General features: G+C 44.7%; 1 protein-coding gene across 1 annotated transcript in view; it reads right to left on the bottom strand.

The window, feature by feature from the left end:
- Positions 1-6,732, bottom strand: part of ASIC1 (acid sensing ion channel subunit 1) — a 356,087-nt gene extending 349,355 nt beyond the window's left edge. Inside the window, exon 1 of the mRNA XM_040340273.1 lies at positions 6,509-6,732. The gene's annotated coding sequence lies outside the window, so the exon portion shown is untranslated. The remainder of the gene's footprint in view (positions 1-6,508) is intronic.
- Positions 6,733-26,559: the final 19,827 nt, after the last annotated feature.

Here is a 26,559-nt window from a genome sequence, read left to right as displayed (position 1 = left end):
GCCAACAACCAACCAATCAGCAATCAGTTATTGTCTGCTTTGTCTAACTTAGAAATAAACAACTTTAAAGAGACCCTGTCCCCAGATTATTTATTTCCACAGGACTATACAGTATCTGCATTTAACGTATTTTAATTATGTTATTTGCCTGCAAAATGATCCCTTGTGTAGACATAAAAAAAAAATACTAAGGCTGCCGCTGGGCACCGCCATCTTGGATGTGATGTCAGCAGCCCTATTTGACTTAGGGCTGTCACTCAAATGAGACTCTAAAATAGCCTTTCTCAACCTTTTTAACCCAGAGGAACACTTGAAATAACTTTCAGCTCTCAGGAAACCCCTACTACTAATTACAACTTCTACAACTCACAGTACATTAGCATGGTGGTCAGTGTGAAGAATGCTCTTATGTACTTTGGTTGTAAGTGGTAAGAATTTGCCTAACATTGGTTGTAAGTGGAATGAATTCTCCTTGTGATTAGTGGGCAGTGGAAAGAATATTTCTTACACTAGTGGTAAATGGAAATAATTCACCTTAAATGGAATAATGCCTGTTTTAGGCTGGTCATACATGGTTTAAATCTTGGCCCGTTCAGCAGGAACCAGCTGAGATTCGAACCATTAATGAGCAATAGACATGTGAGTTCTCGTTCTTAACAAATGGATTTTCGTATGAATTTGTTAGTATTCGTATATTCGGATCAATTCGAACATCCGAAAAGCTGAAAGAACCAAAATACGAAAATTACGGAATTACGAATAAGCAAAATAGCGAACAAGCGAAAATATGAACGTATGATTGGACAATCTTACTAAAATACGAAACACCGAAAAAGCAAAAGAACGAAAGATAAATCTATAATGAACGATTTGCATTCCGTATTTTAAATCCTTTGTTCGTATTTTCATTCGTATGTTCGTATTTTCATTTGTGTGTTTTGTAAATCCGTTTCTTTGTCTGTTCGTAAATGTGTGTACTTGTATCGTTCTTTCAAATGGGCACTGGGCAGTATAGATAGTGAGGGATTACTTAATATCTTAGCCAATCAGCTTATCTCTTTTGTGCTGAGTCACATTGTACAGTGTAAAGCTTCGTACACACGATCAGACTTCAAAAAAACTTTTCCGTGGATTTTTGTCTGAAGAGAGTTGGCCAGACTTTTGAAACCGAAAAAGTTTGTCCGATAGCGCGTACACACGGTCGGATTTTTTGGAAAACGCTCATTTTGTTGGCAAAAAGTCAGACCGTGTGTACGGGGCTTAAGATAAAGTATATCTTAATATGGATTAGCTGCGTATTGCTATGTATTTACGAAAGTACAAAATTACGAATCCATTAAATGAAAATTATTATCTAACAAAATTTTGAATTTTGAATTTCGAATCAACGAAAATTAATTAGACAGAATTACGAATCATTCAGTATATACAAAAATAAAACTGTTACGAAAATACGAACGGGTCCGAATAGGAAAACATGCGTCTTACGAAATACGAACGGGTCCGAATAGGAAAACTTGAGTCTTACGAAATTACGAATCTTTACGAATCTACGGAACGAGACAAAACGGAACAAAAAAATACGAAAATTTTTGTTGTGCACATGTCTAATGAGCAAGCTGAATGTACAAAGTTGATCGATCGATCAACTTGGGTACAACCAGCCTGCCGGATTCTCTTGCTGCTATAGCCGCTAACAATATTCACTGTCTTCTCCTAGTGGGGAGGGCTTCGCCCACCCCCACAGGGAGCAGACAATTGCTCAGTAGGAGGGACTTGCCCTGTCAGCACTGCCTGTGTTTATGGGGAATCGAGCAAATTGCAGGAAAGAAATGTGCACCATGTATGGCCTGCCTTAGATGCAAATAACTAAAAATATTACTGGTGTCAATGCCTATTTATTTTAGAGAGTCTGAAATTACTCAAGATGCCCTTAGCAACCTCTAGAGGAGTGGTTCTCAACCTCTCTAGTGCCGTGACCCCTTGATAAAATTTCCCAAGTTGTGGGAACCCCTAACAGTAGAATTTTCATAGCATGGGTTGTCAGCACCTAAGGCCAGACAAGCAATTTGCACCCCTAGCCCACGGACATTTAGGGCTCCCCAAGTTCCTTACACTCGTACAGTATTAAAACCCCTTTTGGTACATTTTAGGAGTGCTGGCGGGGAGTTCTGATCAGCCAGCTTAGATGCTCTTGATCAAGATCATCTGCTGATCTGAGAACTGTAGTGGGGTCTTTAAATGGCAACTCTAAGGTAGTGTTACTCACTGTGTCTCCAGCTCTGTAGTGTCTCGCAGCAGTGACACCTATGCCAAAATCAGGAGACAGGGTCTCCTCCAGCCCCTCCCACTTCACATTTCTCACCAGTCAGCGGACCTCTAGTCTCTGCCCCACAGACTTGCCGTGAACTGAATGGGCGGCCACAGGCTCCAGGGACAGCCCTGCTGGATGGCTGTGAAAAGGTTGAGAGTGCTGCGGGCTTCAGGAACAGCCCAGGATTCGGTGACCCCTGGCAAATTGTCATTTGACCCCCGACGGGGTCCCGACCCCAGGTTGAGAACCACTCTAGAGGAACCATGGTTAAGAAAAGCTGCTCTATAGTTTCTTCCTTTGCTTGTTTCCTGGCTGCTACATAAAAATATTTGTCGAGATGTGAAGGAAAGGCCAGAGGCGCTCAGCCAGCACAGACAGTAAGTAATTAGACACGCCTAGAAGAGGAGAGGTCTATGACATGCATTCAGGGAGGGGACTGTGCTAGGGAATTGACTTATCCAGGAGTAGTCAAATTTTAGAGCAATGTTCAAAGGCATGTTGCATAATAAAAATAATTAATTATGCTAAGAAAAAAAAACACTGCAAGTAAGCATTTGAAGTTGGTGAAAGTGTCACTTTAAATTGTTGTTATGGTTTCAATACCAGTCAAACTTTATAGCAATGTTGGTAAAATGAATTTTAAGTGTCAATTTATGAAGAAGAGATGGTAGGGCAATAAGCAGGGCTGAGTGAGCCACCTACTTATCAATAGCAGAATGCTAGAGAGGTTTTTAAAAATGTATATGTAACCACTTAAATGTAAATAATTTTATAATTAAATGCTATAGCTCTGATTTGTGTTTTCTATTCCTTATATAAATAGTACAAGACTTTAGGACAAATGTTTCTACTAGCTATGGCACTTTCATCGATCCTTGTGTTGGGCAGACATACTGATAAATTTGATACAGTAACATTTCAGTGTTTGTCTTCCTGAACAGTAAAATGCAGTTTCCAGATCAGTCAATACAAAAGTTCACCTGCATGCTTCTATGCCTCTGGATCACAATCCACTCAAAAAATAAATAAAAGACTGCATTTTAATGATTTTTTGCAATGGGTAATAATTGCTCAATTTTAGCTGTGGCCAATGAAAGGCTTTGTCTTTACCTATGTGTCAATGACAGCCAACACAATATAATAGCTATGGACTTCCAGAAGTGGTGGCACAATACTTACTGAAGGGGTCATTTTAGCCTGCGCCCGCTTCAAATACCCAATCAAATTGTAAGATTTAAAAAAAAAAATGACCTAAAGACTGATTGGATCATTGTAGTGAACACAAACCATGGTGAAAATAACCGCTTTGGTAAACCAGCCACAGTATTTACACCATATAAAGCCACAGGTGAATCTGATGCCGCGTACACACGATCGGTTAAACCGATGAGAACGGTCTGATGGACCGTTTTCATCGGTCCAAACCGATCGTGTGTGGGCCCCATCGGTTATTTAACCATCGGTTAAAAAAAAGCCAACTTGTTTTAAATTTAACCAATGGATTCCTAACCGATAGAAAAAAAAAACGTTAGTAGGCACGACCATCGGTTAAAAATCCACACATGCTCAGAATCAAGTCGACGCATGCTTGGAAGCAGTGAACTTTTTTCTCAGCACGTCGTTGTGTTTTACGCCACCGCGTTCTGACACGATCGTTTTTTTAACCGATGGTGTGTGGGCGCGACGGACCATCAGACAGCTTCATCGGTTAACCGATGTCAACGGTCCATCGGTCCGTTCTCATCGGATGGACTGATCGTGTGTACGCGGCATGAGACTCAAATTGGCTGCCGAAGGATTATAACACCGCAAATTAAGAGCTATGAAAGGGAGAAAAGTCTATGTGACTGTAAGCTTAAATGGGAAAATCTACACATTTATCCCTATTAAGCCAGACAGCTACATAAGTGATACATCTAAATGGCTCTTTCTCTATTTATTTTAGATCTAAAGAAAAAAATAAAATTTAGCTGGTCTGTTTTATCATCTTTTTTATTTTTATCTTTATAGGCTGTTACGTGCATTAAAGGATGCATTTAACTCATGATAGTGGATGTCTGCATACTTTGAGAGACCATAGTTCTCTATACAAATACTAATAGATGAGCATTCCTATCAGGATCCTGACTTCACAACCATATCTGTACAAGGCTGGCCATACATTACACACTTTTCTTGTACAATTTTCTATTAGATTTACCAAAACAATATAATATCAGGTCAAACCTAAAGACTTTTAATTGGTATGCAATCAGGCAGGTCCTTGCACTACATAGTTGGAGGTAAATCTATTGAATAAGAACATTGTATAATGTATGGCCAGTTTAAGAAACCTGTCCATAATTCATGCATAGATGTTGTGTTTACACACACAGCTGCATACGTTTATAAAACACAATACAAAACCTGTATAAAGCACAATACACAACATCTATAAAACAAAGTACTAAACCGTTATCCAACATGATACAAAACCTTTATAAGCACAACATAGATGTTGTGTTTACACACACAGCTGCATAAGTTTATAAAACTCAATACAAAACCTTTAAAAGAACAATACACAATCACTATAAAACTCAATACAAAACCTGTATAGCGTACAATACACAACATCTATAAAACACAGTACAAAACCTTTATTCAACATGATACAAAACCTTTATAAGCACAAATACACAACCACTGTAAAACTCAATACAAAACCTGTATAAAGCACAATACACAACATCTTTAAAACACAGTAAAAAACCTTTATCCAACATGACACAAAACCTTTATAAGCACAATACACAACAAAAACACAATACAAAACTATATAAAGCACAGTACACAACATCTAGAAAACACAGTACAAAACCATTATCCAACATGATACAAAACCTTTAAAAAGCACAATACACAACCAATATAAAACACAATACAAAGCATGTATAAAGCACAACACATGACAAACACAACCTATATCCAGCGTGATATAAAACCTTTATAAACACAATATACAGCCTTTATCCAACATGATACAAAACCTTTAAAAACATAACACACATCCTTTATAAAACACAATACAAAACCTGTAAAAAGCACAACACACAACATCCATAAAACACACTACACAACCTTGATCCAACAAAACCTTTATAAACACAACACACAGCCTTTAAAAAAACACAATATAAAACCTGTACAAAGCACAACACAAAACATCCATAATACACAACCTTGACCCAACAAAACCTTTATAAACACAACACACAGCCTTTATAAAACACAATATAAAACCTGTACAAAGCACAACACATAACATCCATAATACACAACCTTGATCCAACATGATACAAAACCGTTATAAACACAACACACAGCCTTTATAAAACATAATACAAAACCTGTACAAAGCACAATACACAACCTTTATAAAACAGTGAAAACCTTTATAAAAAAAAACATAATACGAACCCTTTAAGAATAAAAGAGGAATGTTATGAAGGAATGATACAGAGTGCAATAAATGTCACATGTCCAACGATCGGAATCCCTGCATATACACTGAGATGAGTTACTGTAGCAGGCATGTGATGAAGACATGTCCCCTGGCCACCAACTGGACCATCAGACACAGCAGCCAGCACATAAGTGGTGTAACTGAATGCCAAGGAGGCAAATGTCAATGAAGCTGATGAGACTTTTTTTTCTTTCTTCTAAATGTAATTCTGATGCCACTATTATGCTGTTCAGACACACCTACAACAAATTCTCTTCCAAACTCTAGTATTCTAGATCTCCCCCCCCCCCCCCCAAAAAAATACCCCGACAATTAATCCCTGACATCCCTGCAGTGTATTTCTTGCTGTAGCAGCCACATATACAAGGAGCACCATTGTATACTCACATAAATGAATGCACAAAGCTGATTAGAAAAAAAAAAAGAAACTATAGATGTGCAATCAGTTGGCGCTGCCTTGTGCGATGTGAAATGTGCGATCTCCGTTTGATGGGACCACAGAGCAGACAGCATGTTACCTATGGCTGTTGTGTGATATGCAGAGGGTACAGGCACTGATACACACACATACTACACACACATGGAGCAAGCACTATAGTCCATGTATGTGACATGATGCAGAGCCTGCCATAGGGAGGAATGGAAGAGGGGGGATCAATGGGGATCATGCATGCACCTACAGCACTCACCTGCAGGCAGGGCCAGTCTGCTCACACTCTGCACTGAAGAGGAGCCTGCGATGGCATATAGCAGCAGCAGCACTCCCCCCCTGCACCGCAGAGACAGGACCCCCACACCTTACCGCAGAGTCACAGCAGCCAGCGATGTCCTATAGAGCTGGGATCAGGCTGTCTCTATCACAGATGCTCAGCTATGGCAGCGTGTGTGTGTCTATCTCCTCCAGTGTCTGTGTGACCAGATCCATTCCCCACCCCCCCACCCCAAAAAAAAAAACAGCTGCTTCCCCATAGCATGGGAAGGCGCTACTGGAATCAGCCAGGACCGATACAGGAGGAATTAACCCTTGTCTGCCCGCAGGGAGGCTGATGCCTTCAGAGATCCAGACACAGCATCAGTTTCGTCATCCATCCCCCCTTTATCCAGAGACCTGCACAGCACCAGCTCCGTCATCCATCCATGCCCTTATACACAGAGACCTGCCCAGCAACACTTCATTCATTCACATTCTTACACAAGGCACCGCTGCCATTCACTCCCAACACACCATCAGTCTTGTGCGAAGCACCCCCGGTGTCTGCTGCTGCTGCAGGGAAGCTGCACATCGCCTCCAAGGCTGATGGTGGGGAGAAGATGATGCTGAGATGCTTGCTTAAGTTATTCGTGCCATCACAGGAAAAGAAAAAAACCTTGCACCTCCACTGCACATTGATTCATAAAGTCTTCACGATATGATTGTGGCTGCTTAGTATTCATATAAATACTTTTATATTTGATTTGATAATGTCATTTAAATGTGTCAGCTTTCCTTCAAAAGGAGTCAAAATGTGACAGCGTCCCATCAGTCGAGTCTAAAAGCAACAATGTCCTATCAATAAAGTCAAAATGTGGCAGCATCCCATCAAGAGACTCTAAAAGCAACAATGTCCCAGCAATAAAGTCAAAATGTGGCAGAAGAGTCTAAAAGCAACCATTTTCCATCAATAGAGTCAAAATGTGGTAACTATAGATTTTAAACATGTCAGTTCCCCATCAGAAAGGATCCAATTGTGACAGCATCCCATCAATAGAGTCCAAATGTGACAGAATTCCTTCTGTAGAATCTAATATGATAGTTTCCCATCAGTAGAGTCCAGAAGCATGGGTTTGAGTGAGGGGGGGAGCGGTCCAGCCACGGTTCACGCTGGTAGTCTTTCCTTGCTTTGCTGCCATTTTGGCACAAACATCCCGTCTCTGCGTTTCCGGTCAATTCATGTTTCTGCCCCTGTGTTCGGTTGCGGCGTTCTGCCCCTGCGTTTCTGTCGCAGCGTTCTGCCCCTGCGTTTCTGTCGCAGCGATCTGCCCCTGCGTTTCTGTCACAGCGTTCTGCCCCTGCGTTTCTAGCCCAGCTTTTCTGCCCCTGCGTTTATGCCCCTGCGTTTCTGCCCCTGCGTTTCTGCCCCCTGCGTTTCTGTCGTAGCGTTTCTGCCCCCTGAATTTCTGTTGCAGCGTTCTGCCCCTGCGTTTCTGTCGCAGCGATCTGCCCCTGCGTTTCTGTCACAGCGTTCTGCCCCTGCATTTCTAGCCCAGCTTTTCTGCCCCTGCGTTTATGCCCCTGCGTTTCTGTCGTAGCGTTTCTGCCCCCTGCGTTTCTGCCCCCTGCGTTTTTGTCGCAGCGTTTCTGCCCCTGCGTCTCTGTCATAGCGTTTCTGCCCCCTGCGTTTCTGTCGCAGCGTTTATGCCCCTACGTTTCTGTCGCAGCGTTTCTGCCCCTGCGTTTCTGTCACAGCGTTTCTACCTCCTGCGTTTCTGTCCCCTGCGTTTCTGTCCCCTGCGTTTCTGTCATGGCGTTTTGCCCCTGCATTGCGTAATAACTTTCACCTGGTAGGTTCGGGGGGCGGTGTTTCAGTCCTTGGGTCCGGCGGGGGGGGGGGGGGGGTGGTGTCCACCCACAGGTCATGTTTGGCCGTGCAGTTGTCTTAGCATCCTCTCTGCGTTTCAGTCTCTCTCTGCGTGTCAGTCTCTCTCTGCGTGTCAGTCTCTCTCTGCGTTTTCAGTCTCTCTCTGCGTTTTCAGTCTCTCTCCGCGTTTTCAGGCTCTCTCTGTGCATTTTCAGTGTCTCTGCGCATTTTCAGTCTCTCTCTCTCTCTCTCTGCGTTTTCAGTCTCTCTCTCTCTCTGCGTTTTCAGTCTCTCTCTTTCTGCGTTTTCAGTATCTCTCTCTCTGCGTTTTCAGTCTCTCTCTCTGCGTTTTCAGTCTCTCCCTCTCTCTCTGCGTTTTCAGTCTCTCTCTGCATTTTCAGTCTCTCTCTCTGCGTTTTCAGTCTCTCTCTGCGTTTCTGGCCCAGCATTTCTGTCTCTGCATTTCTGGCCCAGCATTTCTGTCTCTGCGTTGCTGGTCCAGCATTTCTGTCATACGTTTCTCTCTCTGCATTCAGTCGCAGCATTTCTGTCTCTGCGTTTCCGGCCCAGCAGTTCTGTCATACATTTCCATCTCAGCGTTCAGTCGCAGCATTCTGTCTCTGCATTCTGGCCCAGCTTTTTTGGCTCTGCGTTCTGGCCCAGCATTTCTGGCTCTGCGTTTTCGTCTCAGAGTTCAGTCGCAGCATTTCTGGCCCAGCATTTCTGTCATGCGTTTCTAGCCCAGCTCTTCTGGCATGCGTTTCTGGCCCAGCATTTCTGTCATGCGTTTCTAGCCCAGCTTTTCTGGCATGCGTTTCTGGCCTAACATTTCTGTCATGCCTTTCTGGCCCAGCATTTCTGTCATGCGTTTCTGGCCCAGCGTTCCAGTCTCTGCGTTTCTGGCCCAGCGTTCCAGTCTCTGCGTTTCTGGCCCAGCGTGCCAGTCTCTGCGTTTCTGGCCCAGCGTGCCAGTCTCTGCGTTTCTGGCCCAGCGTGCCAGTCTCTGCGTTTCTGGCCCAGCGTGCCAGTCTCTGCATTTCTGGCCCAGCGTGCCAGTCTCTGCGTTTCTGGCCCAGCGTTTCAGAAAAGACAGGGAGGAGGAGCGGGTGGCCCAGCAAGATGCCGGTGTGTGCCCGGCCGACTGGCGGGTGGATGGATGGACGGCCCCCCTCCCCCTCGAGCAGCAGCGTGCGCCCAGAGAAGTGCTCTCCCTCCGTGAGCCCGGAAGGAAAATAGTATGGACGAGCGGGCGGCCCTGCAGAAACCGGCTTGGCCCGTAGGAGTGGATTGGTGGCTGGCGGGCTCCCGCTCCATGCTGCCTGAAGTTCGCACCGGGAGAAGCTGACAGCTCAACCCCCTCCCACCCATTAGCGTAGGAGGAAACACATGGACGGCCCCCCCACCGCTGCCTGCATGAGGTGAATAGCCGGATGAGCGGGCGCCCCCTTCCTCCACCGAAGCCGGCATGTCCACAGGGCAAGACCGATGGCTGGGAGGGCAGCCCCACTCCAATGAAGCCTGGGAGAGGCACCGCCACGAGGCTGCTGCTGCTGCTCTGAACCTCCCCCCTCAAACCTGAAATGGCGCCAACACCGGACCCGACAGGGGAGGAGGATTAATAAACTCAGCTGACTCTGACTACAAATGTGACCCATCAGTAGAGTCTAAAACAGGGGATGCCCAACCTTTTGTAGAGCGAGGGCCACTTAAGAGACTTGGTAACTGGTCGCGTGCCACAATGAGTGGAGTGGGCGGATGACAGGTCTGTGTCCACTGCATATGGAGAGTAGACATGGACACAGCCCACTCTACTCTATAGGCCCTTGGATCCGATCCACCCAGGCGGAAGGGGATGGATCACCTTCTGTTTTTTTAGCGCATTGGATTGGAGGTAGGCGGTGCTCTGCGGGTCAGTTTGAAAGCAGCTTAGCAACCACTGCAGAACAGATATGCCCATAGTTGGTATCACTCTGCCTGTGACAGGAGTCGGTGCTATACAGCAAGCATCGTCTTACGTGGCTCTGCTCCACAGCCGCTTGCTTTCTCTTCTGCCGGCTTCATTCACAACACTGATGCTCTGGGATGACGGATCAGCGATCCGTGATCTTGGCTTACAAACCAGCCATCCCAGAGCAGGAGGTCGCGGGCCACATTAGAGGGCTCCGCGGGCCACTGGTTGGGCACCCTTGGTCTAAAAGCAACAATTTCACATAAATAGAGTGAAAATGTGGCAGCGTGCCATCTGTAGATTCTAAACATGGCAGTGTCCCATCAGAAATGGTCCAAACATAACAGTATCGAATCGGAAAGATCTGGAACATCACAGTATACCATCAGTAGAGTTCAAACGTGACAGTGACCTATCAGAAAGAGTACAAATGTGACAGCATACCATCATAAAAAGTCTTAATGTGACAGTGTCCCATCAGTAAAGTCTAAAAGCAACAATTTTCCAGAGTCAAAATGTGGCAGCATCCCATCTGTAGATTCTAAAAATGGCAGTGTCCCATCAGAAAGGGTCCAAAAGTGACAGTGATCCATCAGTAGATTCTAAAAGCAACAATTTCCCATCAATACGTGACTCAAAATGTGTCAGCATCCCATCTGTAGATTCCAAACATGGCAGTGTCCCATCAGAAAGGGTCCAAACATAACAGTATCCCACCAGAAGGAGTTGAAACATGACCGTATCCCATCAGTAGAGTTTAAATGTGACAGTGCCTAACAGAAAAGCCTCGTACACACAACCGTTTTTCTCTGCAAAATCCATCAAGAAAAATCCTGGCAGAGCATTTTTGCCAAGAAAAACGGTTGTGTGTATGTTTTTCGTCGAGAAAACTGTTGTGGATCTCGATGAGAAAAAAAGAGGACATGCTCTTTTTTTTCTCGTCGGGAGTCTCAATTTCCTCGTCGTGTTTCTCGTTGGGCTGGTTTCCGACGAGAAACACGTTCTTGTGTATGCTTAGAAATCCGTGCATGCTCAGAATAAAGTATGAGACGGGAGTGCACCTTCGGTAAAAGTAGCGTTCGTAATAGAGATAGCACATTCGTCACACTGTAACAGACTGAAAAGCGCGAATCGTCTCTTACCAAACTTTTACTTAACACGCAGTAACATAAGATTAGCAAAAGCAGCCCCAAGGGTGGCGCCAGTGGAATTGAACTTCCCCTTTATAGTGCCGTTGTACGTGTTGTACGTCACCGTGTTTGAGAACGACAAGATTTTTTCTTGACAGTGTGTATGCAAGGAAAGCGTGACAAGATTCTCGACAAGCTTGGACAAGAACCTCGTCAAGGAAAACAACGTTTCTTTTACGACGAGATTCTTGGGTCGTGTGTACGAGGCCAAAGAGTAGAAATGTGGCAGCATACCATCAGAAAGAGTCCAAAGGTGACAATGATCCATCAGTAGAGTCTAAAAGCAACAGAGTCAAAATGTGGCAGCATCCCATCAGTACAGTCTAAACATGGCAGTGTCCATCTGAAAGGGTTTAAAGTAACAGAATCCCATTGAAAAAAAGTAAAAAAAAAAAGGCAATATACCATCAGTAGAGTTCAAATGTAACAGTGACCCAACAGAAAGAGTACAAATGTGATAGGATACCACCAGAATGAGTCCAAATGTGACAGTGACCCATCAGTAGAGCATAAAAGCAATAATTGCCCATAATAGGGTCAAAATGTGTCAGCATCCCATCTGTAGATTCTAAACATGGCAGTGTCCCATCATGTGTGCTCTATGTCTGATTCTGTTTACCATCCTTGGCTTGTTCTTGACTATCCTTGTCTGCTTCATACCCTGACCTTTTGTGTTCTTTGTTGAGAAGCGGGGGGGCTGCCGCGAATTGAGAAGCTGGGGGTGCCGCCGCTAATTGAGAAAATTGAGAAGCGGAGGGGTGCCTCAAATTGGGGGGGATCTCCCTGGGGACCTCTGGGCCCCTTACAATATATATATATATATATATATATATATATATATATATATATAAAAAGGGGGCCTGGGGACCTCTGGGTCCTTTAACCTGCCTGGCGGTATTCCCGAGTCTGACTCGGGGTTAGATTTTCCTGCTGCGAGCGGTAACCCTGAGTCAGACTCGGGCTTGCCTCGCTAGATCCACAGGCTTGGTTTACTTACCTTGTCCCTGGATCCAGCGATGCCACCGCGCTGTGTGAGCGAGCGGGACCTCGCTCGATTCACACAGCGTCCTCCTGTGCCGCCGATCTCCGTTCCCTGCGACGTTACGACGCACGGGGACGGAGAACGGCGCCAAATTCAAAAAAGTAAACAAACTATGCCTACGCCTATTAGAATCTTGTTTGGTCAGATTTAAGTGAGTTATTTCTAAAAATGACAGACCTACAATATAAAACGCCAAATTTCCTTGCAAATAATGGTACCGCTTTCAGCATGTTTTTTCTGAAAGAATCATACCGCCAGGGAGGTTAATAAAAAGAAAAAATATATATATATAAAAGAAATGTAATTTTTTTTATATATATATAAAAAAAAGTGGGTTGCCATCCGGGGCCATGGGGACCTCTGGGCCCTTTAATAAAAACAAAACAAAAAATTATATATATATAAAAAATAAATTATTTTTTTTATATAAAAAAAAAAAAAGGGGGTGTTGCCATCCGGGGCCCTGGGGACCTCTGGGCCCTTTAATAAAAAAGAAAAAAATATATATAAAAAAAATTACATTTTTTTTATTAAAAAAAAGGGGGGTTGCCATCCGGGGGTCTGGGGCCTCTGGGCTCTTTAATAAAAAATAAATAAATATATATATATACATTTTAGCTTATCTCCTGACTATCCCTTGTTGTTCCGGTCTGCTGCTTCCTCTCTATCCTCCAGTAGCCTACCGTGGGCGTGAGCTGGGAGACCCTGGGGGCCGCGACTTGGAGCCAGTTGCAGCGACGTTCATCCCCACCACTAGGGGTTCTGATGAACACCTTCTGACTCTTAGACTCTGCGCCCTGGGGTATCTCATGCTTTAGCTCCCAGTGTGATCTGTGTTGGTGCTCTAGAGGTCCTCCTATTCCGGTCGCAGTTGCAGCCACACATTGGCTGCAACTGCCAGCTTCGCCCCATTTCTCTGGGGACTCCTAGGTTCCTCAGCCAGTGCATCATTTATTTCAAACTCCAGCCTCAAAACTTCTCGTCTGATCGAGCAAAGGTAGCCCATTTTATTTCCCAGCGGTTTATAGTCTGCCTGACTTCTTGAAGCTCTTTCAAAATTTCTTCGAGGAACCATGTCGGGTTTCTTCAGCGGCCAGTGCCCTTTTACGTCTTTGCCAAGAGTCTTCTTCCGTGGCACAGTATGCCCTTCAGTTTCGTATACTAACAGCTGAGTTGAGCTGGAATAATGTATTAGAGTCTAAATTTGAAAGCCTCCCATTGAGTCCAGACATGACAACATCCCATCGATAAAGTCAAAACGTCATAGCGTCCCATCAGAAAGCACCAAACTTAATTGTGTCCCATCAATAGAGCTGGCAATCGTGACAGCATCCCATCAGTAAAGCCCAAACATGACAGCATCCCATCCGGAGAGCCCAAATGTGATAGCATCCCATCAGAAAGAGTCCAAATGTGACAGCTTCCCATCAGTAGGGTCCAAATGTGACAGCACTCCATCAGTAGAACCTAAATTTGACAGCCACTCATAAAGTCCAGACATGACAAAATTATATCGATAAAGTATAAACGTGATAGTGTCCCATCAGAAAGCATCAAACTTGATGGTGTTCCATCAATAGGGTCTAATTTAAAGAAAGATGTGACCACAAATATTTGACAACTTTTGGGTGCTTGAGGCCAGTAAGAGTCAATATTTGGGTCAGGGATTGGGGGGAGGGGGATTTTGGGGGGGACTTTTCGCGGCACTGATACAAACAATCTGGTAAAAGGTATCGATATTTATTTAACAAAGAAAATACATATATAACACAGATGAAATTTTAAGAACAATCCCCACATCATACATCAGAAAGTGATTAACAGACTGTGTTTTAGTGGAATCGATGACCTCGACCGGTTTCGCGGTTTTACCGCTTCTTCAGGAGGAGATTATGTTCTAAAAGGTATATATAAACAGTTGAAATAAACAAGCAGAACATACAAAATATATATACATTATGTATAATTCAAAACAGCGCATTATACAGTAGAGCAAAGCACTCACCCAGGCTGGTCATATGGTCGGACGTGAAACCTGGCAAAAGCCTTCTGTGGCGCGTGGAGGGGGATATTTTTATTTAGACGGGCTCTATTAGGATAAGGAGTAGAATGAATAATATATATATAACAAGGATGGCCAATTAGTTATTGAGGTATGGATCACCAGGGGGTGAGGAAGGTGTGTGAATGACCAAACAGGATGAAAAGAACAAGGAAGGGAGGGAGGGGAAGAATTGGAAAGGGGGGGGAAAAAAAAAGAAGGAGGGAAGAAGAGAAAGGAATGGGAGAAAGGGAAAAGGGGGGGAAAGGAAAGAAAATAGGGGAAGAGGGGGAGGAAAACAAGAGGAGGAGCGGAAAAAGAGTTATTGGAGCGGGGCAAGGGGGGAGGGAAAAGTGGGGGGGGGGAAGGGGAAGAGGGGAAGAAAAAGAGAGGGTTTTTGGTTGGTGGAAGGGAGAAATGAAAAAGAGGGGAAAAAGGGGGAGGCCATGGGGGGGGGGGGGAGTTGGGGGGTTGATGGTGAAGAGGTGGCGGGATATAGGTGAGAAGAAAAAAGTAAAAAATAAACCTGAAGTGAAAAAAAGTGAGAAAAAGGGGGGGGAAGGTGAAGGAAAAAAGGGGGGGCAAAAGTATTGGTGAAGTATAAAGGGTGAAAAAGATGAGAAAGGAGAAGAAAAAAAAGGGGAGGGAGAAAAGGGGGAGGGCTGGTGAAGAAAAAGAGGGGGGATTGACTGTGATGGGGGATTAGGAAAATTAAAACGGGAAGGGAGATTTTAAAGGGCAATGGAAGAAAAAAGGGGGGGAAAAATTTGAAGATGCCAGTGAGAAGCACCAGCAAATATACATCCAAGGTGCAGTGTTGCATAATAGATGATAAAGAATAAAATTCAGAGAAGAAGTGATTGATTAAAAAGATCTATCACCAAGCACTTACTGAAGTTAAGAGTACCCATCACCAGGATAACCAATAAATAATAGGGAAGTTCCCCATAGGGGCCTTACCATCAACATATTGATAGTACACAAATTACTGGGGCACAAAGATTGAGGTGGAATCAGCCTTAAATAGTAGCTTTGCATTGCCAGGATAAGGGCAATCGCTGTGCAGTCAGTCCAACTGAGAAATCCAAAGAAGGAAAGATTTATCCATGAGGGCAGTTGCCAAATCAAGGGTAGAGCAGTCTTAGTGACAGGCAGTCAGATGTACTCACCTCGAATGTAGGACATTCACATGTGTCCCCAGGGAGAGCGTCCGTGCTAACTCACAGAAACGGCTGTGTGAGCCGCTTTTGTAGGTATCCCTGGACGGCGTGTGACGTCATCTAATTGCGACGCTGCCGCCGTCCAACGTCCCACCAACCCATGCACGTGAGTGCGTGGGTGTGTAGCTGCTGACCCAATGGCAGTGCGCCAGGTCATAGGCTACAAGCTGAGAGCTCCAATTGGTGCTCACGGCCGGGGACGACACACCACGCGCCAATAGGAAGGGGAGAAACCAGGTGCACGATCCAATCAGCCAGCCAGGCTGTCTGAGCTCCGAGAATACGCTGTATTGTAAACAGAAATACATGGACATTTGCATTGCAGGTAGAGTGATACACATATTCAATACTGAAATTATGAAATAGCGTGGGGTTACCCCATCACAATGCTTGGCTGTTAATTCAGAGTTAAGGGTCTTTTTTTGCCAAGATAGGTTATGGAAAAATCATCACATAGTTACCCTCTAATGTCCCTATATATATGAATAAAAATATACTTTTTTTGGGGGCAGATAAACGCCTCCACATTAATGCCACAACCTATTTAGGAATGATTGGCATTTAGGACATTAGTATGTTTTTCCAAAGAGGAGGAAAGACACGGGAAGAAAGGAGGGGGGGGGGAAAAAGAGAACAAAGGGGAGGGGGGATGGGGGGGGGGGGGGAGAGAAATGACCGCCATCTAGGGGACTAAAGGGGGATCTCAATACTAGCGTAGGAAAGATTTGTAGGAGTTCATTTCATTTAATCCTGGAAAAGTTGTGGCATCGAGATGCTCGATCCACAGGCATTCTTTCTGTAAAATAATCCTATTCCAGTCTCCACCCCGTGGATGTTGTGGGATTATTTCCAAGATAAAAAACCTTACAACAGAAAGGTCATATTTATGATACAATCCAATATGACGCCCTACTGTTGTTAATTTCCCTACGTTTGAATCGTAAAGGTGATCACCCAAACGCTGTCGAAATTCCCTAAAGGTCTTGCCTATATAAAAGGCTCCACAAATACAAGTCATGAGATAAACAATGCCCTTCGTGCCACAATTGGCCGAGAATGGGGGGTAAAAATCCTCGCCATTGGGTAACAGAAAATGATCACCCTCCATCACCCATGGGCATCTTGGACAGCTGCCACATCTGTAGGTGCCCCTAGGTGATGTGTGCGTTGTGTCCTCCGTAACATAATGACTACTGGTCAGTCGGTCGCGTAATGAATAAGCCCGACGAAATACCAGTTCGGGTTGTTGTTTAACATATTTCCTCAGGATATTGTTTTCAGCGAGGATGTGCCAGTTAGCTTGCAGTATGTTACGTAAGTCATTGTGGTGTGCAGAGTATGTTGTGATGAATCGTACTGATTCATGTATACGTTTTTTAATATTTTTAGAGGGGTCATACAACAAGGATTGCCTAGGTCGAAGGCAAGCCCTATTGTAGGCCTTTTTCAGATTAGTGTGGGTGTATCCACGAGCAAGGAGACGATCTCGTAGTTCATCTGCCTGTCTCTTAAAATCTGTAGGTATTGTACAGTTCCTCCGCAGTCGTAGGTATTGGGCAAATGGAATACTTCGAATGAGGGGCCTAGGATGGGCACTCGAGGCACACAAAAGGGTGTTTCCTGCTGTCGGCTTCCTGTAAAGGTCAGTGTATAGTGTGTCATCCGCCTGTTTGATGACAGTCAGGTCCAAAAAGGGGACCTGGCTCTCATCAAACACCACTGTAAATTTCAAATTAAACTCATTGATATTAAGCATCTGTACAAACTCGAGTAGGGACTCCTTGGAACCTGTCCAAATAATGAACAGGTCATCTATGAATCGATACCATATCAGTATCTTGTCCATAAATCTGCTGTATAATTCGTTTGCATTTAGGTAACGTTCCCATGCACCCAAATATAGGTTTGCATAGGCTGGGGCACAGGAGGTGCCCATAGCCACGCCCTGGGTTTGCAAGAACAGTTGATCGTTAAAAATGAAGTGATTCCTGGTTAGGATAAACAATAACAACTGTAAAACAAAATTAACCAGCGGCCAGGAGGTGTTCTCCTGTTCGTAAAGGAAAGAGCCAGCCATCCTGACACCCTGCTCGTGGGGGATGCTCGAGTACAAAGCCTCTACATCCAGAGCCACGAGCAGGGCGCCAGGAGGGACTTGGATTCCCTCGATGTGTCTCAATAAATCCGAAGTGTCTCTAATAAAGGACGGAAGACTGGTCACGTGTGGCATAAGAAAGGCATCAACAAACTTACTGGCATGGTCTGTAAGTGAACCAATGCCTGAAACAATCGGTCGTCCAGGGGGTTTTTGCAAACTTTTGTGGGTTTTTGGGAGGGCATAGAAGGTAGGGAGACGGGGAAATCTGGGGACAAGATACTCGAGAGTGTCCTTGTCTATTAGGCCTTTGTGATAAGCCTCAATACAGATTGTTTTTAATTCAAGAGTAAATGAGTCAATGAGGTTAGGGGAAATACGGCAGTACCAGTGATGGTTATTTAGTATGGATAGGCACATCTCCTGATAGAACAAGTGTGTCATCAGGACAATGTTCCCCCCCTTATCTGACTGTTTTATTATAATTTCGGGGTTCCTTTGTAAGGTTTTTAATGCTTTAGTTTGATTCTCAGTTAGGTTTGGGGTGATCTTCTGCCATTCCTGTCGTTTCAGGTCACGTATTGTGGCCTGTACGAAGGACCAGATTGTGGGACAGGTCATTAAATCCGGGAATTTCCTAGAGGGAAGGCGGAACATTTTGGGGGGAAGGGGGGAAGGGCATGGAGATGGAGGCTCCTGGGGTGGGTTGGGTTCCGGAACGGAAAGAGGTTCCGTGTCTTCCGGATTACTCTCGTCGTAAAGGAGCATGAGATCCCGGAGCGCACGGAACTCTGCCACTGAGAATTGCTTAGTGCGCTCCGCGAGCTCATGCTCCAACCTTACACGATTTCGATCATTATCAAAAATGAATTTATATGTCAAATTCCTGGCAAACAGGTAAAGATCTTTGATTGTGTGTGTTACAATCCCTTAAGTCTACTCAAAGACGTGTACCTACGGCAGGTGACCTAGTTGACACCAATATATCCATGGACAATTTAGCTATATCCACGTCACTACACGGCGCTATCCCTAAGGTATTGAACACGGCCCTGATGACCAACAGACACACAAAGACTAGTGACGAGACTATTTTTTTTTAGACCTAAAAAGACAACAAGGAAACCTGGACACTTTCGTCCTAAAACCCAACCAAACTCTACCTACCCCACTACAACCCACTCCCCTCAAAACAACCAACTGAATATCATTAATCTCACCCCCCATGCACTATCTGAGGATCAATCCTCAGTCCTACAACTAGGGCTGGGCTTTTGCCCACTCGACCCTCTTAAAGTAACACACACAATCAAAGATCTTTACCTGTTTGCCAGGAATTTGACATATAAATTCATTTTTGATAATGATCGAAATCGTGTAAGGTTGGAGCATGAGCTCGCGGAGCGCACTAAGCAATTCTCAGTGGCAGAGTTCCGTGCGCTCCGGGATCTCATGCTCCTTTACGACGAGAGTAATCCGGAAGACACGGAACCTCTTTCCGTTCCGGAACCCAACCCACCCCAGGAGCCTCCATCTCCATGCCCTTCCCCCCTTCCCCCCAAAATGTTCCGCCTTCCCTCTAGGAAATTCCCGGATTTAATGACCTGTCCCACAATCTGGTCCTTCGTACAGGCCACAATACGTGACCTGAAACGACAGGAATGGCAGAAGATCACCCCAAACCTAACTGAGAATCAAACTAAAGCATTAAAAACCTTACAAAGGAACCCCGAAATTATAATAAAACAGTCAGATAAGGGGGGGAACATTGTCCTGATGACACACTTGTTCTATCAGGAGATGTGCCTATCCATACTAAATAACCATCACTGGTACTGCCGTATTTCCCCTAACCTCATTGACTCATTTACTCTTGAATTAAAAACAATCTGTATTGAGGCTTATCACAAAGGCCTAATAGACAAGGACACTCTCGAGTATCTTGTCCCCAGATTTCCCCGTCTCCCTACCTTCTATGCCCTCCCAAAAACCCACAAAAGTTTGCAAAAACCCCCTGGACGACCGATTGTTTCAGGCATTGGTTCACTTACAGACCATGCCAGTAAGTTTGTTGATGCCTTTCTTATGCCACACGTGACCAGTCTTCCGTCCTTTATTAGAGACACTTCGGATTTATTGAGACACATCGAGGGAATCCAAGTCCCTCCTGGCGCCCTGCTCGTGGCTCTGGATGTAGAGGCTTTGTACTCGAGCATCCCCCACGAGCAGGGTGTCAGGATGGCTGGCTCTTTCCTTTACGAACAGGAGAACACCTCCTGGCCGCTGGTTAATTTTGTTTTACAGTTGTTATTGTTTATCCTAACCAGGAATCACTTCATTTTTAACGATCAACTGTTCTTGCAAACCCAGGGCGTGGCTATGGGCACCTCCTGTGCCCCAGCCTATGCAAACCTATATTTGGGTGCATGGGAACGTTACCTAAATGCAAACGAATTATACAGCAGATTTATGGACAAGATACTGATATGGTATCGATTCATAGATGACCTGTTCATTATTTGGACAGGTTCCAAGGAGTCCCTACTCGAGTTTGTACAGATGCTTAATATCAATGAGTTTAATTTGAAATTTACAGTGGTGTTTGATGAGAGCCAGGTCCCCTTTTGGACCTGACTGTCATCAAACAGGCGGATGACACACTATACACTGACCTTTACAGGAAGCCGACAGCAGGAAACACCCTTTTGTGTGCCTCGAGTGCCCATCCTAGGCCCCTCATTCGAAGTATTCCATTTGCCCAATACCTACGACTGCGGAGGAACTGTACAATACCTACAGATTTTAAGAGACAGGCAGATGAACTACGAGATCGTCTCCTTGCTCGTGGATACACCCACACTAATCTGAAAAAGGCCTACAATAGGGCTTGCCTTCGACCTAGGCAATCCTTGTTGTATGACCCCTCTAAAAATATTAAAAAACGTATACATGAATCAGTACGATTCATCACAACATACTCTGCACACCACAATGACTTACGTAACATACTGCAAGCTAACTGGCACATCCTCGCTGAAAACAATATCCTGAGGAAATATGTTAAACAACAACCCGAACTGGTATTTCGTCGGGCTTATTCATTACGCGACCGACTGACCAGTAGTCATTATGTTACGGAGGACACAACGCACACATCACCTAGGGGCACCTACAGATGTGGCAGCTGTCCAAGATGCCCATGGGTGATGGAGGGTGATCATTTTCTGTTACCCAATGGCGAGGATTTTTACCCCCCATTCTCGGCCAATTGTGGCACGAAGGGCATTGTTTATCTCATGACTTGTATTTGTGGAGCCTTTTATATAGGCAAGACCTTTAGGGAATTTCGACAGCGTTTGGGTGATCACCTTTACGATTCAAACGTAGGGAAATTAACAACAGTAGGGCGTCATATTGGATTGTATCATAAATATGACCTTTCTGTTGTAAGGTTTTTTATCTTGGAAATAATCCCACAACATCCACGGGGTGGAGACTGGAATAGGATTATTTTACAGAAAGAATGCCTGTGGATCGAGCATCTCGATGCCACAACTTTTCCAGGATTAAATGAAATGAACTCCTACAAATCTTTCCTACGCTAGTATTGAGATCCCCCTTTAGTCCCCTAGATGGCGGTCATTTCTCTCCCCCCCCCCCCATCCCCCCTCCCCTTTGTTCTCTTTTTCCCCCCCCCCCTCCTTTCTTCCCGTGTCTTTCCTCCTCTTTGGAAAAACATACTAATGTCCTAAATGCCAATCATTCCTAAATAGGTTGTGGCATTAATGTGGAGGCGTTTATCTGCCCCCAAAAAAAGTATATTTTTATTCATATATATAGGGACATTAGAGGGTAACTATGTGATGATTTTTCCATAACCTATCTTGGCAAAAAAAGACCCTTAACTCTGAATTAACAGCCAAGCATTGTGATGGGGTAACCCCACGCTATTTCATAATTTCAGTATTGAATATGTGTATCACTCTACCTGCAATGCAAATGTCCATGTATTTCTGTTTACAATACAGCGTATTCTCGGAGCTCAGACAGCCTGGCTGGCTGATTGGATCGTGCACCTGGTTTCTCCCCTTCCTATTGGCGCGTGGTGTGTCGTCCCAGGCCGTGAGCACCAATTGGAGCTCTCAGCTTGTAGCCTATGACCTGGCGCACTGCCATTGGGTCAGCAGCTACACACCCACGCACTCACGTGCATGGGTTGGTGGGACGTTGGACGGCGGCGGCGTCGCAATTCGATGACGTCACACGCCGTCCAGGGATACCTACAAAAGCGGCTCACACAGCCGTTTCTGTGAGTTAGCACGGACGCTCTCCCTGGGGACACATGTGAATGTCCTACATTCGAGGTGAGTACATCTGACTGCCTGTCACTAAGACTGCTCTACCCTTGATTTGGCAACTGCCCTCATGGATAAATCTTTCCTTCTTTGGATTTCTCAGTTGGACTGACTGCACAGCGATTGCCCTTATCCTGGCAATGCAAAGCTACTATTTAAGGCTGATTCCACCTCAATCTTTGTGCCCCAGTAATTTGTGTACTATCAATATGTTGATGGTAAGGCCCCTATGGGGAACTTCCCTATTATTTATTGGTTATCCTGGTGATGGGTACTCTTAACTTCAGTAAGTGCTTGGTGATAGATCTTTTTAATCAATCACTTCTTCTCTGAATTTTATTCTTTATCATCTATTATGCAACACTGCACCTTGGATGTATATTTGCTGGTGCTTCTCACTGGCATCTTCAAATTTTTCCCCCCCTTTTTTCTTCCATTGCCCTTTAAAATCTCCCTTCCCGTTTTAATTTTCCTAATCCCCCATCACAGTCAATCCCCCCTCTTTTTCTTCACCAGCCCTCCCCCTTTTCTCCCTCCCCTTTTTTTTCTTCTCCTTTCTCATCTTTTTCACCCTTTATACTTCACCAATACTTTTGCCCCCCCTTTTTTTCCTTCACCTTCCCCCCCCTTTTTCTCACTTTTTTTCACTTCAGGTTTATTTTTTACTTTTTTCTTCTCACCTATATCCCGCCACCTCTTCACCATCAACCCCCCAACTCCCCCCCCCCCCCCCATGGCCTCCCCCTTTTTCCCCTCTTTTTCATTTCTCCCTTCCACCAACCAAAAACCCTCTCTTTTTCTTCCCCTCTTCCCCTTCCCCCCCCCCCCCCCCACTTTTCCCTCCCCCCTTGCCCCGCTCCAATAACTCTTTTTCCGCTCCTCCTCTTGTTTTCCTCCCCCTCTTCCCCTATTTTCTTTCCTTTCCCCCCCTTTTCCCTTTCTCCCATTCCTTTCTCTTCTTCCCTCCTTCTTTTTCCCCCCCCCCCCTTTCCAATTCTTCCCCTCCCTCCCTTCCTTGTTCTTTTCATCCTGTTTGGTCATTCACACACCTTCCTCACCCCCTGGTGATCCATACCTCAATAACTAATTGGCCATCCTTGTTATATATATATTATTCATTCTACTCCTTATCCTAATAGAGCCCGTCTAAATAAAAATATCCCCCTCCACGCGCCACAGAAGGCTTTTGCCAGGTTTCACGTCCGACCATATGACCAGCCTGGGTGAGTGCTTTGCTCTACTGTATAATGCGCTGTTTTGAATTATACATAATGTATATATATTTTGTATGTTCTGCTTGTTTATTTCAACTGTTTATATATACCTTTTAGAACATAATCTCCTCCTGAAGAAGCGGTAAAACCGCGAAACCGGTCGAGGTCATCGATTCCACTAAAACACAGTCTGTTAATCACTTTCTGATGTATGATGTGGGGATTGTTCTTAAAATTTCATCTGTGTTATATATGTATTTTCTTTGTTAAATAAATATCGATACCTTTTACCAGATTGTTTGTATCAGTGCCGCGAAAAGTCCCCCCCCAAAATCCCCCTCCCCCCAATCCCTGACCCAAATATTGACTCTTACTGGCCTCAAGCACCCAAAAGTTGTCAAATATTTGTGGTCACATCTTTCTTTATATTCAATGGGATGTAGGCACAATTTTCATCTATTATACCCCCATTTTAAGAGAGGCGACACTCTCCCCTTTTCTCAATAGGGTCTAATTGTGACAACAACATCCCATAAGTGAAGTATAAACATGGCAGCATCCCATCAGTAGGGTCGCAACATGATAGTGTCCCATCAGTAGAGCCCAAAAATCACAGCATCCCATCAGTAGCATCCAGATGTGATAGCGTCCCATCAGAAAGAGTTCAAATGTAAGAATGTCCCACCAGAAACAGTCCAAACATGACAGCATGCCATTAGAAAGTCCAAACTTGACATCCCACAGTAGAGTCCAAATGTGGCAGTCACCCATCAGTACAGTCCAAACTTGACAGCATTCCATTAGTTGAGTCCAAATGTTATAGTGTCCCATTGGAATGAGTCCAAATGTGACAGTGTTCCCTCAATAGAGTACATGGCATGGGCATGGGGTTTCAAAAGAAAGAGTCAAAAAGTGACGGTGCCCCACCAGTAGAGTCCAATCATTCCGGTATACCATCAGAAATAGTATAAACTTAATAGCATCTGATCAGTAGCCTCCAAACATGGAAACATTCCATCAGAAAGAGTTCAAACTTGACAGTGTCCTATCAATAGAGTCCAAACATGACAGCATTCCATCAGTAGAGACCAAATGTGACAGCATCTCATCAGAAAGAGTGCAAGTGTGACAGCATCCCATCAATAGAGTCCAAATGTGACAGAGTTCCATCTGTAGAATCTAAACGTGACAGCTTCCCATCAGTAGAGTCCAGAAGCATGGGGTTTTAGAAGAAAGAGTCCAAAAGTGAAAGCACCCCATAAGTATATTCCAAATATGACAGCATCCCATCAATAAGGATTTTCCTAGTAAAGGTTGGAGAAACTTCCAGTTTTCTTAAAGCACACCACTGATTCACATGAAAAGCTGGCATCTCAGTACCATAAATTGTACCCCACTCCATGGCGGTGATGGTGGTGGGGGGGGGGAGTAGCTTAATAGCAATGATGAAACATATTTAACAGTGTCACCTACTTGGGAGACAGGAGGTGACCGTAACACATCCACAGCTCAAGTTAGCCAATCGGGAGAACAGTAGAGACACCAATATGTCCACAGCCCTGCCAAACAATTGGGGGGCACAGAAGATAAACCCTGGTCAGTCAGTCATGGGGAGGCCAAGTGTTGACCAGACATCCAGATCCCAAGCCTAGGGTCGCTCCCTTGCTCTCTGAGACCTTGCCGCTCTTCACCACTAACTGAGACATTTCAAACTGCTTGGTAAGAGGCAGGGCAAGGCCTGCAATGAGTCTGACTAAGGGCACCCTGGCCTAACAGAGTATGACTCTCTCTGCCTGCAGCATGAAAAAAAGATGAGCCAGCACGGTAGGCTTTCACTGGAGAGTCGGATGGCCAGTAAGAAAAAGTGATTGTAAACCTCAGACATTAAATAAGAACAAAGCATATACCTCTATAGTGTGTACTTGTCTCAAATAAGAGCACTAAGTGTAATTTCTGTTAGCTGCTTTGTTCCTCTGCTATCAGTATGAATCACTTCTGGCAAGTTTTTCTGACACTTAGGCCTCGTACACACGACCGAGTTTCTTGGCAAAAACCAGCAAGAAACTTGCTGGGAGATATTTTTTTGCCGAGGAAACCGGTCGTGTGTACATTTTCGTCGAGGAAACTGTCCTTGACGGGAATGGAGAAAATTGGCTTGTCGAGTTCCTCGACAGCCTAACAAGGAACTCGACGAGGAAAATGATGTGTTTCGCCCGTCGAGTTTCTCGGTCGTGTGTACGAGGCTTAAGAGAAAAAAGGTGACAGGGGAGGGACCTCCACCTGCTTGACAGCCTCAGCTCTGTTCCTATGCGTTGTGTGATGGAGAGTGTGTCCCTTCGGTCCAATCAGTTTTAAGAACTCTCCTCTCTGAGCTCTGCAGTGTGTAACTTCAGCTCCCCACCCTCTTTTTCCTGACAGCTCAGACAAGCTTTATCATTTCTGCTCTTTGAACAGCTGAATTTTATTTCAAGATTTTTAGATCTGCAACTTTCCCTAAAATAAATCTCTTCTGCCATGAAGGGTCTTGTTCAGGCTTTTCCTGCTATAGGGTGACAACTGTCTCCCTATTTCTCTGCTGTGGTGTCATCCTGACATGTTTCTTAGGTGGAGACTGAAATCAGCTATTTTCATCACATGCTAGTGCTGGATATGAGAGAAGGAAGGGGCAACATCATGTCTACAGTTTTAAGCAGGCTTCGGGTGGAATTCCTTCAGGGGGAGTGTGCTATTGCCCTGCCCCATACCTTCAGTAGGCATCGGAATGAAGCAGCCTGGACTAGTCTTTTTTCCTTTGTGAGTCTTCCTTGCTATGGGTTGGAAACATCATTAAGAACTTCAAGAGCAGATAAATAGACAAGTGTCTAACTCCAGGGCAAGAAGTTTATATCAACTGCAACATCCCCTCTTGTTTAGCTGAGGAAGTGAACAAATAGCAGCATGGGACTGTATGGTGTTATGTGAAACTGTTTATGAATGTTAGTATGTGGAACTGTTATCACCACCATTCTTTAAGTAAAGAAACATCCTACAATAATTGTCCTTGTGTCGCACAGAGATGTGGTGGTGGGCCTCCGTAG

The sequence above is a fragment of the Rana temporaria genome, chromosome 2 (genome assembly GCF_905171775.1).
Source record: "Rana temporaria chromosome 2, aRanTem1.1, whole genome shotgun sequence".
NCBI classification, from domain to species: Eukaryota; Metazoa; Chordata; class Amphibia; order Anura; family Ranidae; genus Rana; species Rana temporaria.
This window is presented reverse-complemented; position numbering and strand designations above follow the sequence as displayed.